The following is a 13,039-nucleotide window of genomic DNA, read 5'->3' on the forward strand; positions in this document are numbered from 1 at the left end:
AAAAAGTTGAGGATAATCGACAATGGAGAAGAAAGAGGAAAGAAGAGAATTGTTTCTTGGCGGCTCGGAGGCCCATCTCTTGCCTTCCTCTCTCTTTCTCCCCGTTCTTTTCTCTTCCCTTTTCTCTCATCGTCATCTCATTTTGTTTTCACGAGGATGAAGAGCCGGTTTGCATAAGAGTGGAGAGAAAAGAATACGAAGAGCGAAGGAAAGAAAATCGAGTCTCGACTGGCTGCTCTGCCGTTGTTCAAAGGGTCCACCAGGCGCATAAGCAACTGAGACGAAAGACTTCAAAAGAGAGAGAGAGAGAGAGAGAGAAAGAGATGTCGGTCTATCGAATCTTTCAGCTTCGTGCTATGGTTGACGTATTAGATATTCATGCGCGCACGTCTAAGCACGTTACTTACAATTAGATTCGCGTTCATGCTCGTGCGAGCGCACGTTGTATTTCGCGAAAAGAGAACTACGCTCCTTTTCTTGTTGTCTCGATTCGCGCTCACCCGCGGACTGTGGGGTAACTTCTCTTCGTCTTAAAGACGCTGTTCGCTCCACGCCCCGCTTCCTCGCGAAAGAGTCTCTTTTCCGGCAGAGCCAAGTCTTGAGCCGTCTTCGGTAAGATCTGTAATTCGAGATACGAATCCCCGTGGATATCTCTCGACTCGTTGCTTGAGAGCCGGCAATCAGTCCACGTAACGAGAACCGTCAAACGCTCCGTTCTCTCCTCGGTTCTGTTATCTCGCACGCCTCTTCCTGAAATACCGCGGTTTCAAAGAGGCGATGCTCCGACGTGACACCGCATCTCCGAGGCTGCTTTCCTATTCCTTCGTTAAATCCCGATATCGCACCTCCGGTCGATTCTCGCATTATCGTCACGATCGATAGTGGACGTTACATTAAACACTTGATGCCTTCTAGTGATTCACGCTGGCATCATTGACTAGAATATATCGCGGAAGATTCGAAGTATCTACAGGAGAGATCTCTTGAAAGCGCTGGATTACTGTCGGCTATTAAATAAGTGATTTATCACAGCTTTCTAATAATCGCGACAATAATTTTTAAATTGGTATTAAAAATTGGGGCAAATTTTTCGTGTCATTTATTATATGTTATGAATTAAATAAGCAAGAATTGTTCTTATAAACATTAATGAATGTTGATTACGATTCTGTTGCTTTCTCATATATTAATTATTATACATTTACATCTTATGTGGGGTTGAAAATAGAACTGTAAAAATATCGCAATAACGCAAGGAAGAAAGAGACCGTGAATAATGGAAGAAGAAGATCACGCGCGTGTCGGCCGAGTGTGGTCAGCCATGATACCGCGGGGAAAAAAAAAACAAGAAAAAAGAATGAGCCAGTGGTTTACGGCAATAAAATACATGGCGTACGCAGACGTGTGTACGCACACGCACAAGTGCGCGACTCACATTTCGTGCCGAAATCGTGCAGGCGGCAAAGCTGTGCGCAAAACGGTCGCCGCTCTGTGGAAGAAGGGAAAAAAAGAAATATGCGAAAGAGCAGAAGACAAGGGAAGTAACAGTGCATACGGGACGTAGCAGAAGAGAACGGAGAAAGAGTTATCTGCATCAAGATAGCGAGCGGTTCTCGAGCTATCGTGCGACAAATGGCAGAAGTATATGTTGGTATCACTGAAGGTATCGGACAGGAAACATTCAGATGTGATGTTGGAAATGATCGCTCGCAATAATTTTGCGTAATATAGTTTAAAGACGTTTTTACAGAACGTTTTAGGAGAACTCGGCATTTTAATAATTAATTTAGAAGCATTGTAAAAGATTTCTCAAAAATGATGTTAACTATACTATAGAGCATCTTTATTATGAAAATATAAATGGACAAAAATGGATGCTGTGTAGAATGATGTGAAGAAGATTAAAAATCCTTCTACGAAAATTGTGACAATATATGCAGAACTAAATTTTATTTATGTGAGAAAATTTCGAAAAATTAACATTTCTTATTAATAATTTTATAATTTATAATTGTTTTTTAATTTTATTTTAGAGGATTATCTTATACTTTTTCTCCAAAATTTTTGTTTCTACAAATACCTAGATATACATATATTTTCTATGCAACATATGGAGGCAAAATTGAGATCGATGTGAGAAATGACAATAGAAGATTCCATTGAATTTGTAACATGCGTAGATAGAGCGGAAGATAGATAGGCATCTTTTCAAAAGGACTCAAATCGTAGGGATGTCGCGCGACAATAAGAAACGCGTGACTAAGGAATCCGTAGAGAGTAGAGAGACGAATACGGAATTCCTCGCAATCAACGTTATCTCCATAACGTCGGCGTATCGAGAGAAATTCTTTGCCGCTTTCCATCTTATCCTTGCTTAAGTCTCTTCTTACGGCATTCTTTTCGAGTAAAAAAAAAAAAAAAAAAAAAAAAAAAAAAAAAAAAAAAACGCGCATGATTAATTTTGCATAATTCTAGCTAGCGTTTATACACATACATGTAATTATCTATCTCTTACAGATCAATGTCAGTAAATTATCATAATAGCGGATATTGTATTCTAATGATAGATTCTCCTCGATGTATGAAATACGCTTATTATGTTAATAATCGATATGAAAAAAAGTTTACGAGAGAGAATGTATTAGAGAATTTTTAGTCTTCGTAAATTAATAATAATAAGATATAAAAAATTATAGATGTAGCTATCGCACAATGTAATCTAGAATCTTTACAATTTATTGTACACACGTAATTCGGACAAACATACTAATGGGGATCCGATAGTGCGCAACTTGAGATTCAGTCATACACGTATGACATTTTCCTAGCATTCTTCATAAGAGATTCAACGAGATCAAGGACGCGCATGATGCGTCGAAGATTCACTGGAATTGAGTGACGCACGATTATTAATGCTGCCGACAATCAGGTCATTGCGCCGGGGAACTTGGTCGTGCCTTCTTCTTGTCGCATCCGTCAGGCATGCCTGCGATGCGGACCCCCGATGACTAAGGACTCCGACCAGGAGTAGTCGGAGCTGGATAGTCGAGTAGATGAGTGGAAGTCGGGGGTCCGTTCTCCATTTCGCGTCGCGCCGTGAAAGAAGCCGCGCCTCTCTCTCTCAACTCTGCTGATCAACTTGTCGCTGCTCCAATTATCCCCGACCATCGTCGTCGAGTCGCGGTAGACTCGTTGATTGATTTACGCTATTTTCTTCTGGTCGTCTCTCTCGCGCGATCCAGCCTCGACGGCAGTGGACGGCTCGAGCGACCGGATGATGCGATCGGTGCCCGACTAATCACGCGGGGCAATTAGCATCTCGGTAAGGGCAGACTCTTTTTTGCGATAGGCCGAAACGAAGCATGGCGAAGCAAGCGAACTCCTGAGAAAATGATTGGAAGCGTACGTGAAAGAAATGAAGTTATCCGGCTTGAAGAAGAAAGTCCTTTTTCTTTAAGATTGAAAAAAAGTGCTGGAAAAAGTATTGTTGACAGATCTGTTATCATATCTGTAGATTTTAATATACAATTTTAACAATTTCTCAACGATTGTATATATAATTCTCGTATCTTACATTCTTAGCATATTTTTACAAGATGCATTATAGAGTAAGGAAGTAAAAATTTTATATAATTTATCCAATATTTTTTTTCTTTAAAATAATATTCTTTCTTATGAACTTTTACTCATTTATCAGGTATCAGATGTGATGCCTTTTTTACAAAAATAGATGTACTTGCATCTCTTTTATTCCTTTAATCTTGTAAATATTGGATAAAAGATATATCGGAGTAACTAAAAATGATAAGAGAGAGAGAGACAATTGATGATTGATATAATAGTACTAAACAGATTCGATGATAGAATTGAAAATAAAATAAATGTCAAGTATCGATATGATATAAAATTAAATGAGTAGAATAAAAATGACACGACAATGGGGTCCACAGTCACGAAACATTTTATTGTATAAGACTCTACCTTCCTTCGCCACGTTAGGGTCAAGTCGAATATTGTTTGATGTGTCATCATTTAAGAAAGATATATTAGACATCGTACATACAGGCGAGATTCTCTCGCGAGACTCTCTCGTGCTGTCTCACCATCGGCGATCAAAGTTCACAAGTCGGCGTATGTTATTGAATAATCATCGACTCTATACATCTCTCGAGGGAGAAGAGGTAATCAGTTCGACGAAACGGGGACAAATGTAACCGGATAATTAACTAAATGCTTATTCTAAAAACATTTAAGTATGTCATCCCACCTACGCACCTAATCTCCTTGCATTGTACACTAACGAGCGGCACAAAGGCGCCAAGTGCCGCATCCACCTACGCTACGTATCCTTCGATGTTCGATTCAGGTGATGTGAAAGATGCACATTATATAAGTGTATAAACGTGATACAACATATCTGAGAGTATGAGCGTATTAATAACGCGCGCTACGCTGTTATTTACAAAGATCTTGCAGCCGCTTCAATGTTTGTCACAAAATAAATCTTTAGTATTGTTTAAAGAATCCGCACGGTAACAAATGATGCTACAAAGGCTGAACGATCTTTATTGTTCGAGATATACGCGCTAAACGGAGCAATGTTAAAGTAAAATTATAGCAACATGGATTTTTATATTTTAGCGGGTCTTCTCAATTTCTCTTTCATCAAAAGATATTATAGCCGCCGATAAGATCTCAAACTTCTACTTTTTTGAGTTTGTCATTACCCGCTTCGCAGCCTAGCATAATGATCGCCGAGTCTTTTACGCAGTAGTAGTGAATTGACAAATACCGAAATGCTTCTCTTTTATTACGCTGGCGTTATTATTATCAGCGACACAATAATGTAAATACCGGAAAAAGCTAATAAAGAAGTTTCCATACAGAAACGTGTCGATACAACATACAAAAGTTCGACATTGCGTGCCGTTGATCCATTTTATTCGCATTTTAAGAGATCGCATCAATCATACGGGACTATCTTGTGTCTGTGTCGCGAACATTATGACCACTTTTTTCCATGTCGTTTCACAATAACGACTTGTCAAGTTTGGAGAAGGGATAGCTTCGATCGGTAGCTTCTGAGAACTCGATGAATCGCTGTCTCAACGGCGACGACGACGATGACGGAGCTGGGGATGTTCGAGAGGAAAAGATGGCCCTATTATGCGCGGCGACACGTGTACCGAGTAGGTGATGGCTGGACCACGAGAGGAACAACGATGAAGGAGAAGAGACGTTTGCGCTTGCGCGGCGGACGGGGGGAAAGGGGGAAAGGGTGGAGCGGGGCTTCTGCAGGTGAGTCTGTAATCGGTAGCTCCCCGCCGACACCAGGTCGGACGCTTCCACTGTAACGAGAGGACGGACGCTGATCCGGTTAGGCCGCCGCCGCCGAATCGGCGGGTGCCCCGCGGCCGCAAGCAGTCGGCGGAATCGAAGCGGAGGGCCAATTACTCGAACGTCTTCACTCCTGGGGTGCCTGGCGTCCCACTGGGAGCGCGGCACCCCAGGTACCGATCTACCTACTCTCCGCGTTAAATTCAGCCCCCCCCCCCCCGATTCCTCTTCTACTTTGCATGAAGAAGCTCTGGCTTAATCGCGGAATAATTTTCGCATCGCGCGAGCGTTGACGTGATAAGAAGACATTAAATCTCTCTGTATGCACTTTGTACGTTAACTCTACATAAATATTTGTTTATCGTCATACAAACGAAATTTTAGAGATTTAACACAATATATATTTTTTTCTATTCATTTAACGAACGCTACTTGTCATTTGATTCTCCATCTTGATTACTTGACATAATGATTGCGATCGATGTCAATATAGGAAAAGAAGAAACAAGCATATATGTTACATAAAATTAGCGATAAATATGCATTGAGAATGTCTGCACAGATTTTAATATCCTTACATTCCGTTTCACACATGAAAGTATTATTTTATTATAGAAAGTAAGAAGAAGGAATAATGTTGGATTTACATTGCGAAATGTGGTTATAAGCGCGAACTGAAGATTTATTATGTCGTTTAGATCTTTCCATCATTCTTACCTGCTCAGTTTCCCTCTTTTTGTAACATAATCAGGTCAGTCTGTAAAATAGTCCGCGCCCCTCGCCTACTGTCGGACAAACTAAGTTGATTTATAGCGCTCTAAACACCACGTTGTGTTCTTTATCATGGAAATATAGGCACATTAACAACCATGGTAATAAAGCCATGGTTAGACAATGAATAACATCTTGTTTAAACCGGATGGAAGATCGACGACTGATCTTCTAAAAACGATGTTGACATTTATGGGTATGTGTATAAAAAAGAATATCATAAAATAAAAATAAATGAAAATTTTAAATAAAACTTCTATAAAATTCTGTACTCGATCTATCGCATTTTTGACGTTAATATCGAGTTATTTCTCAAAATTATTCCAAATCAATGCTTATGGTCTTCATCAGGTCGAATGCGAGCCATATTTTGCATAATTGCTAAAAACAATACTTTAAGCCCGTCGGCATGCGTGCTGGATGCCAGCGTGCTGGACCGCGACGCGTTCGTAGCTAAAACGCGATGCATCGTGACAGTTGGCGGGGAGGAGGAGCCTGATGCTATATAAGAAATCGAATTTAATAAAATCAATATTAATTGCTGCGTTTATGGTGGGTCGCGCGCGGAAGAAAAAAAAGGGAGAAAGAGAGACAAAGAGAAGCTTTGATGTCGCACCGAATCGCGCGGCTTACGCTATTGAATATTCAAGTGCACGCATCAGTTAAAAAGCTGTTTATGGGTCCGATGTTGTACAGCATCCGGTTTTTGCCGCGAGAAGTTTGAGCTGGAGGGGAAGCGGGCCCGAGACGATCGGTGGTCCCGAAGGGCCACCAAGTTTAATCGAAGAGGTATTGTCCGGTCGGTCGACCGGATGGTAGCCCAAACGGGGGAGCAAGAGAGAGGAAACGAAAGCGGGCGACGCGCGATTAATTAATAATTGGTCGGTGCCATTTTCATTTTGCAAGAGAGCTCGTCCTCCCTATGGGGAAGCGGCGTGAGATTCGAACCGAGATATCGTTCCGTTAGTCTTCCGGGTCTTCCATCGTTCGTAGATTTTGCTTTTTATTCGCAATTGGGAATCCCGCGAAATTAATGAATCAGTTTGAGGCATATAGTATTGGTAAATATACCGATGCCTTAATAGGAAAAAACCTTTTGATTGTACGATCAAATATAATATTAACAGATATTAAGATAACAGTAAGTTATCGCGAATGGAGATGAAACCCATTTCGAGATCCTATTTCTTTTCATAAGATGAATTAATTGACTAGCTAATTAATATGAAATCAGTATATATAATACATATATGGTATATTATTGCATTTTGCAATTATATTGCAAAAATATAGAAACGTAAAATAATACATATAAGCTGTATTTGTAGATAACGGCAGAAAATACGAGACGAAAACGATTCAGTAAGATGATGAGAGATATGTAATTGCTACTTGGTGTAACGTTACGGTGATTGGAAATTCATTCATGGTATTATTTCGTGATTCAGCAGCCGGGTCCGACGTCGAAGCTTTTTTTTACAAGCGCGACTCTTGTATGTATCGTTCTCTGTCCCCCTTTCGGTATATTTTTTTTTTCTTCTTTTCGAAAGAACCGCATTACACGGATTGATTCGCCGCCCGTCGTTCCGTGTTTCGCGCTTCTCTTCTTTCGTTCCAGGTAGTTGTTTTCCCGTTTTTCACTTGTTCAGAGCACCGGAGAACGACTCAAAGCAATGCTCATTGAATCTTTGCAAGATAATAATATATACATTGTAATAACTTGTATTTAAGCAATTTTAAATATTATTTAACGGTAATTTATTTTTTACATAATTTTTTTATACGTTTCAGTCTTTTAATTTTTGAAGATGGATAAGAGGAATTACATGAAAAATAAATTATATTTGCACAGTTATATAGATTATTATAGATAACAAGTTTGATTTTACGTTTTCAATTACCTTGTCAACTAATTTATATAATCATATCAGATATCAGTAATGAAGCTGTAGAGTTTTTTAAACATTTGATATACTTAACATTTATTAATAATAATGTTGATGATATTATGTATAAATCCATTTTCAAATATTATATTTTATAATTGCAATCAACCACCAGTGATTATTATGATAAAAAGGTGAAAAGTGTGCGTGTGTGCGTTTATATCCTGCAGGGTTTGAAACTCAAAGATGGCAGCGAGAAATTCGTTGCCGGGTAAGCAGCTACTTTTGATCGTCGTTATCATCGTTAATTTTGGAACATGTCTCGCGGGCCTACGCTTCCCTACACGGGGGCCCCGAGGCCCGGCGTAACTCACAATTACCATCGTGGTCATCCTTCCTGTGACTCGAAGGCTCCAGAACGCCCCGTTATTTATGACGGGGTGTTCCGGCCGCTTTAAAAAGGGGTGCAACGACGATGGGGCCGATGGTCCGAATACGGACGCCCCGCAGCGTCTTCTCCGCACACTGATTAAACACGCTCTTCCACGGTGACGTGTTAATCGCGAGGATTCATCACCTCCTCTCGCCCGTTCGTTTCGTCGTCCTCCTCCTCCTCTCGTCCACCTATTCCATTTTGCGAATCTACCCGCAGCATCGAATCTTGCCTGCTTTTCCAATCTCCTTGTGATGAGTCAGTTCTGTGTTTTAAAATTTCACTCTCATTCTACTCTATAGATTCCAAAACAGGGTGTTTTTTTTTTTTTTTCGAAAGCGTCTCTCTAAAGCGGAGAAATTCCCGTCAGACGACGGAGATAATCCGCACAAACGTATGATACCATTGAAGCGCTCACAAACTATAAATGTCAGCGATGAAAAATAAATATGATAATCGTTAATCTGCATAGTCTGGCATTACAGTACCTCGCGTCACGACGATACAAACAATTTTATTTATATACGAATGCAAATATCATAATCGTAAACCGAACGCGCACCGGTACCGTCGCGTCAATGGACGATGATTTCTTATTCTATCTGCGAGAGATAATTGAGATTCGTTTAAATGAAAAATTTAGAAGAATATTAAACTTGGAAGATGCGCGCGGCGTATCGATAACTCATTGCGTTTCGTTTACTGCCAAGCGTTCCTTCATTGATCGACGAAAAATATAGCTATGTCACTTTTGTCGCGTCAGTTAATGTACCACTGTGAAGCAAGAGTAGTAAGTGGTTTGTCGGCCATCGTTTATGGGAGAGCAAAGTACCCCCAAGCAACGATACGAGAATTTCGAGCGCGCGCCTGGAATGCGATTTTAGTGCTTTCGCTTTCATACGCGTGTAATATATTATATAGTTTAATTTAGAGGCACTAATCGATTTATTTTGAAAATGCTTGAAAAGTATCTAATATTTGAATATATATGTTTATAATTTTTTCAAATTTTTATTAAAAATAGAGTTATGTATTCGAACGTAGTATAATCTCATGTACAGAATATGTACAGAAATAACATAAATATTATACAATATAATAAATGAAAGCATTAATTCATGATATATTGTACAATATATTTGAAAACCGTTGTATAAAATTTGTACAATAAATTAAATATTTTATATATGTGTCACGATACACCGATGAATTGGGATAAGTATTATTTATTTCAATTAATTTTTTTTATTTATTTTATTTAGAAAAATATTTTTAGCAGCTATCATACCGTCCGCTATTCAAGGATTAATATCAAAAGTAAAAAAAATAATTATATTACTCTTAAATATTAATATATGTATCACATATATAACAAAAAAAATGTCTTCTTTAAATAATATCAATTTCGTTGATGTCGTATTCGGCTAATTTTCATAGTCGGGACTGTACCGTGTGCTTTGAGGCGTACGAAAAAGGGGTTACGGCGAATTTCATGGGGAGGAAACACCAGGAAACATTGAGGACAGCTGTCCGGTAGGAAGTGACTCTTGCCAAGACTCGTATCACGAATCGCTCTTCCGGAGCAAAAGAGAAGAGAAGAGAAGAGAAGAGAAGAGAAGAGGGGGCCCTCGTCTGTCCTAATAATAACAATGAGCGGCAGAGGGGAAAGAAGCAGATCCATATACATGGTGGGCTGAATGAATGTGTGCAAAAAAAAAAAAAAACGCGGATCTCAGCAGGCATTCTCGACACAGCAGTTCGGGTCTCGATCTTATCGGCTTTCGTGTTGGCTGTATTGTATTGTCGTCGGGTTGCTCTTTGCCGCAGTACCAGTACGTGGAATCTTATGATGGTGTGTGTGCATTCGCATACACACATATAGATTACATGTAAGCGATATAGAGAGAGAGGGAGATCGGGGGAAGGCGTTAGGGTATCATAGGCCCGGTCGATCTATCAGCCCGGTCCTGATGTGCGTACACGGATCCGTAGTATAGATCATCCTCAATGTCTCGGAGCCTCCCACCTAAGTATTCCCATTAAGATCGTATCGTACGGCCAAAACTAATAAGCAATCACCAATACAGCTTGGTGCTCGCGCGGCTTTATCATTATCCAATATATTTGATATTATATTCAGCACGGGACGGTACATGGCGCCTCTCGGATCTTAACGCGGATATCTTCGCATTAAAGGCGTGTCTCTCGTTTCGCAGATTTCGTTACAAATTGTTGCTTCGGTGTCTTATTCCGCTCGGGATAGAATCAACATTGTGCCGCGAGTGAAAATATTGACATCTTTAATGATCACCTCTCGATGCTTTCTTTTGTAACGTTGTTAGCGTTAGTACGTTAGTTCAAATCGTTGAACTAGATTCAGATTTGTTTCCATAGTATTGCTCGATTGACAAAGTAATGCGATGTACGATCTAATATAAAAAAGAGACTAACTTTCGAAGCACTCGTTAAATTCATATTTATTATTATTAACAGCGTATAAACGTATATCTCTATTGATTTATCATATTTTAACTTTTTAATTTGAAATATTACATAGATAAGAAAAATGTCATATAAATAAACTCATTTTGAAATTGATTGTGTAAAAAGTTCCTTAAAGCTTAAAATTAAGGAAATTTTAGAGAGCAAACAAAATTTTGATAGCAATTTAACACATCCGAAGAATCAACTTAACGATTCCATTTGCGCAGCGATTAAGTTCCTATGTCAAAGTCTCGTGATCGGAAATCGTATCATTCATCTTCCTTTATTGCGTAGGATGCATCGAAAAACTCATTACGGTACACGAGCGGCCGCTCCTGATGTAATATATTATTGCGTACGTCCCATCTTATAACGATTTGATAATGTTGATGAGATGCAAATTTTCTATAAAAGAAATCCGCAATGCGCGTTGCGCGGTGTGATTAAATGTTGCGCCGAAATCGGGGTAGAGGGAGAGGGGGGGGACTCTCTTATTAATCGATAATTAGTTATTAAGTCGAGGATGACTCGGGTGTTTTTCGTCAGATAGGATCGATTGTGCTTTGTTCATTGCAGCATCGTAACTTTTTCTCTCTCTCTCTCTCTCTCTCTCTCTCTCTCTCTTTGTCTCTCTCTCTTTAATTTGCACTTTCCTTCTCTTTCTTTCTCTCTATGGGGGATTTGCAGAGGCAAAATACCTGGCTGCCGTACCATCGTTTACCATACATGGCTTCTCTGTTTCGCGATGGTTGCAACGCACGGTGACTTCATTGTATTACACATCGTCGAGTTATATTTATAATATATATCGTATGTATGTGTAAACACACACATACCAGGATAAATATATATTTGGAATTCTTCATCGCGGATACATAACGGTCAACACCTACATTCGGTTCACGTTTATAAAATCACGATAGACGGTAAGTTCAATTAGAAAATTTACAATCATACGTTAGTTTATCTCTAATAAATAGCTGACGAAAAGAGCTATGAGATTTGACATTAAAAGCGCGATATACGGTTAAAGATTTTCGTATTCTTCGGATTAACGGTCTGGAGATTGTTGGATCTCGTCATCGGTCAAATTGTTTTCACTTAGGGAAGACTTTCAAATTTGAATATTAATGATTCTGGCTCGTTGAAAATTTCTATTATACCTAGTATCGGCGCATCGTAGATAAACATATAAGTCAATCTATTCTTCTATCGACGCGTTTCCATCACTCTCGAAATATCTTTTCTCATGATCATAATATTATCAAAACACGTATTTGACAGATGAACTTCCAGATGTGCGAAGGAAGAATAAAAATGTCGTTAAGTTTTCACAATATGCAAAATTACTTTTATTGTATTGTCATCAGGCTCCTCTATATTTTAAATTAAAAAAAAAAAAAAGAAAAATAAAATTCTATATTTGTGTATTTCAAACGCATATCTTTTTCGAATATTATCGATGAAAAAATTTTTATAATTTACTTTATAACGTAATTGAAAGATTTTCATTGAAAATGATGATTTTATTAATCGCTGCCACAATTTTGTTCGCTCTCTAAAATTTTCTCAATTTCAAACTTTTAAAAACTTTTGACATGGTCAATTTTAAAATAAGTTTATTCGTGTATTTGTACACGAACCGCTCGTGTATAACTTTCTCTAAACTTGTATAGTATGTTGAGGAAAATGACGGTTCGACACAAGGTGTATTTCTTCTTTCATTCCACTCTACGCGCTTCCACAGTCGGTCATGCTTCTCCATCCGTCAACGAAGACGTCGCGCACCAGCGATACGAATGTCACGTCAATGGACCGTGTGTCCCCCGCTGAGCTATCGCGCCGTGTACAAATTGGATTAGCCTTGTAACCCGGGCGCATGATAGATGGAGCAATTTGTCCGCGCGCGAAACGTCGCGACGCATCGACGCGGAGAAATTCCGGACGATCGTGACCGGCGTCGTCGTACGCGCGATGGTCCCCGCGGCGGCCACCGGTGAGCGATCGTTACACGCTGCCGCTACGTATACTATTCGCGATGTAACTATACATTCTCCGATTGTTGGCAATCAACCATACGCGTCTCTATCCCTGACCCTCCTCCATTTGCCGGGGCGCGAATGTAAAT

The 13,039-nt window shown here is 39.4% G+C and overlaps 1 protein-coding gene across 3 annotated transcripts in view; it reads left to right on the top strand.

Annotated features, from left to right (window-relative positions):
* LOC138941883 (L-lactate dehydrogenase) overlaps positions 1-13,039 on the top strand; it is a 97,874-nt gene that overhangs the window by 55,246 nt on the left and 29,589 nt on the right. The window contains exons 2-3 of one of the 3 annotated variants that reach the window (XM_070311838.1): positions 9,865-10,259; positions 11,599-11,837. The exons of the other annotated variants lie outside the window; for them this stretch is intronic. The gene's annotated coding sequence lies outside the window, so the exon portion shown is untranslated. The remainder of the gene's footprint in view (positions 1-9,864; positions 10,260-11,598; positions 11,838-13,039) is intronic. 3 annotated transcript variants of the gene reach the window in all.

This window comes from Polyergus mexicanus, unplaced genomic scaffold (genome assembly GCF_030449975.1).
Source record: "Polyergus mexicanus isolate NDT 795.1 unplaced genomic scaffold, iyPolMexi1.0 SCAF_20, whole genome shotgun sequence".
In the NCBI taxonomy this organism is placed as follows: Eukaryota; Metazoa; Arthropoda; class Insecta; order Hymenoptera; family Formicidae; genus Polyergus; species Polyergus mexicanus.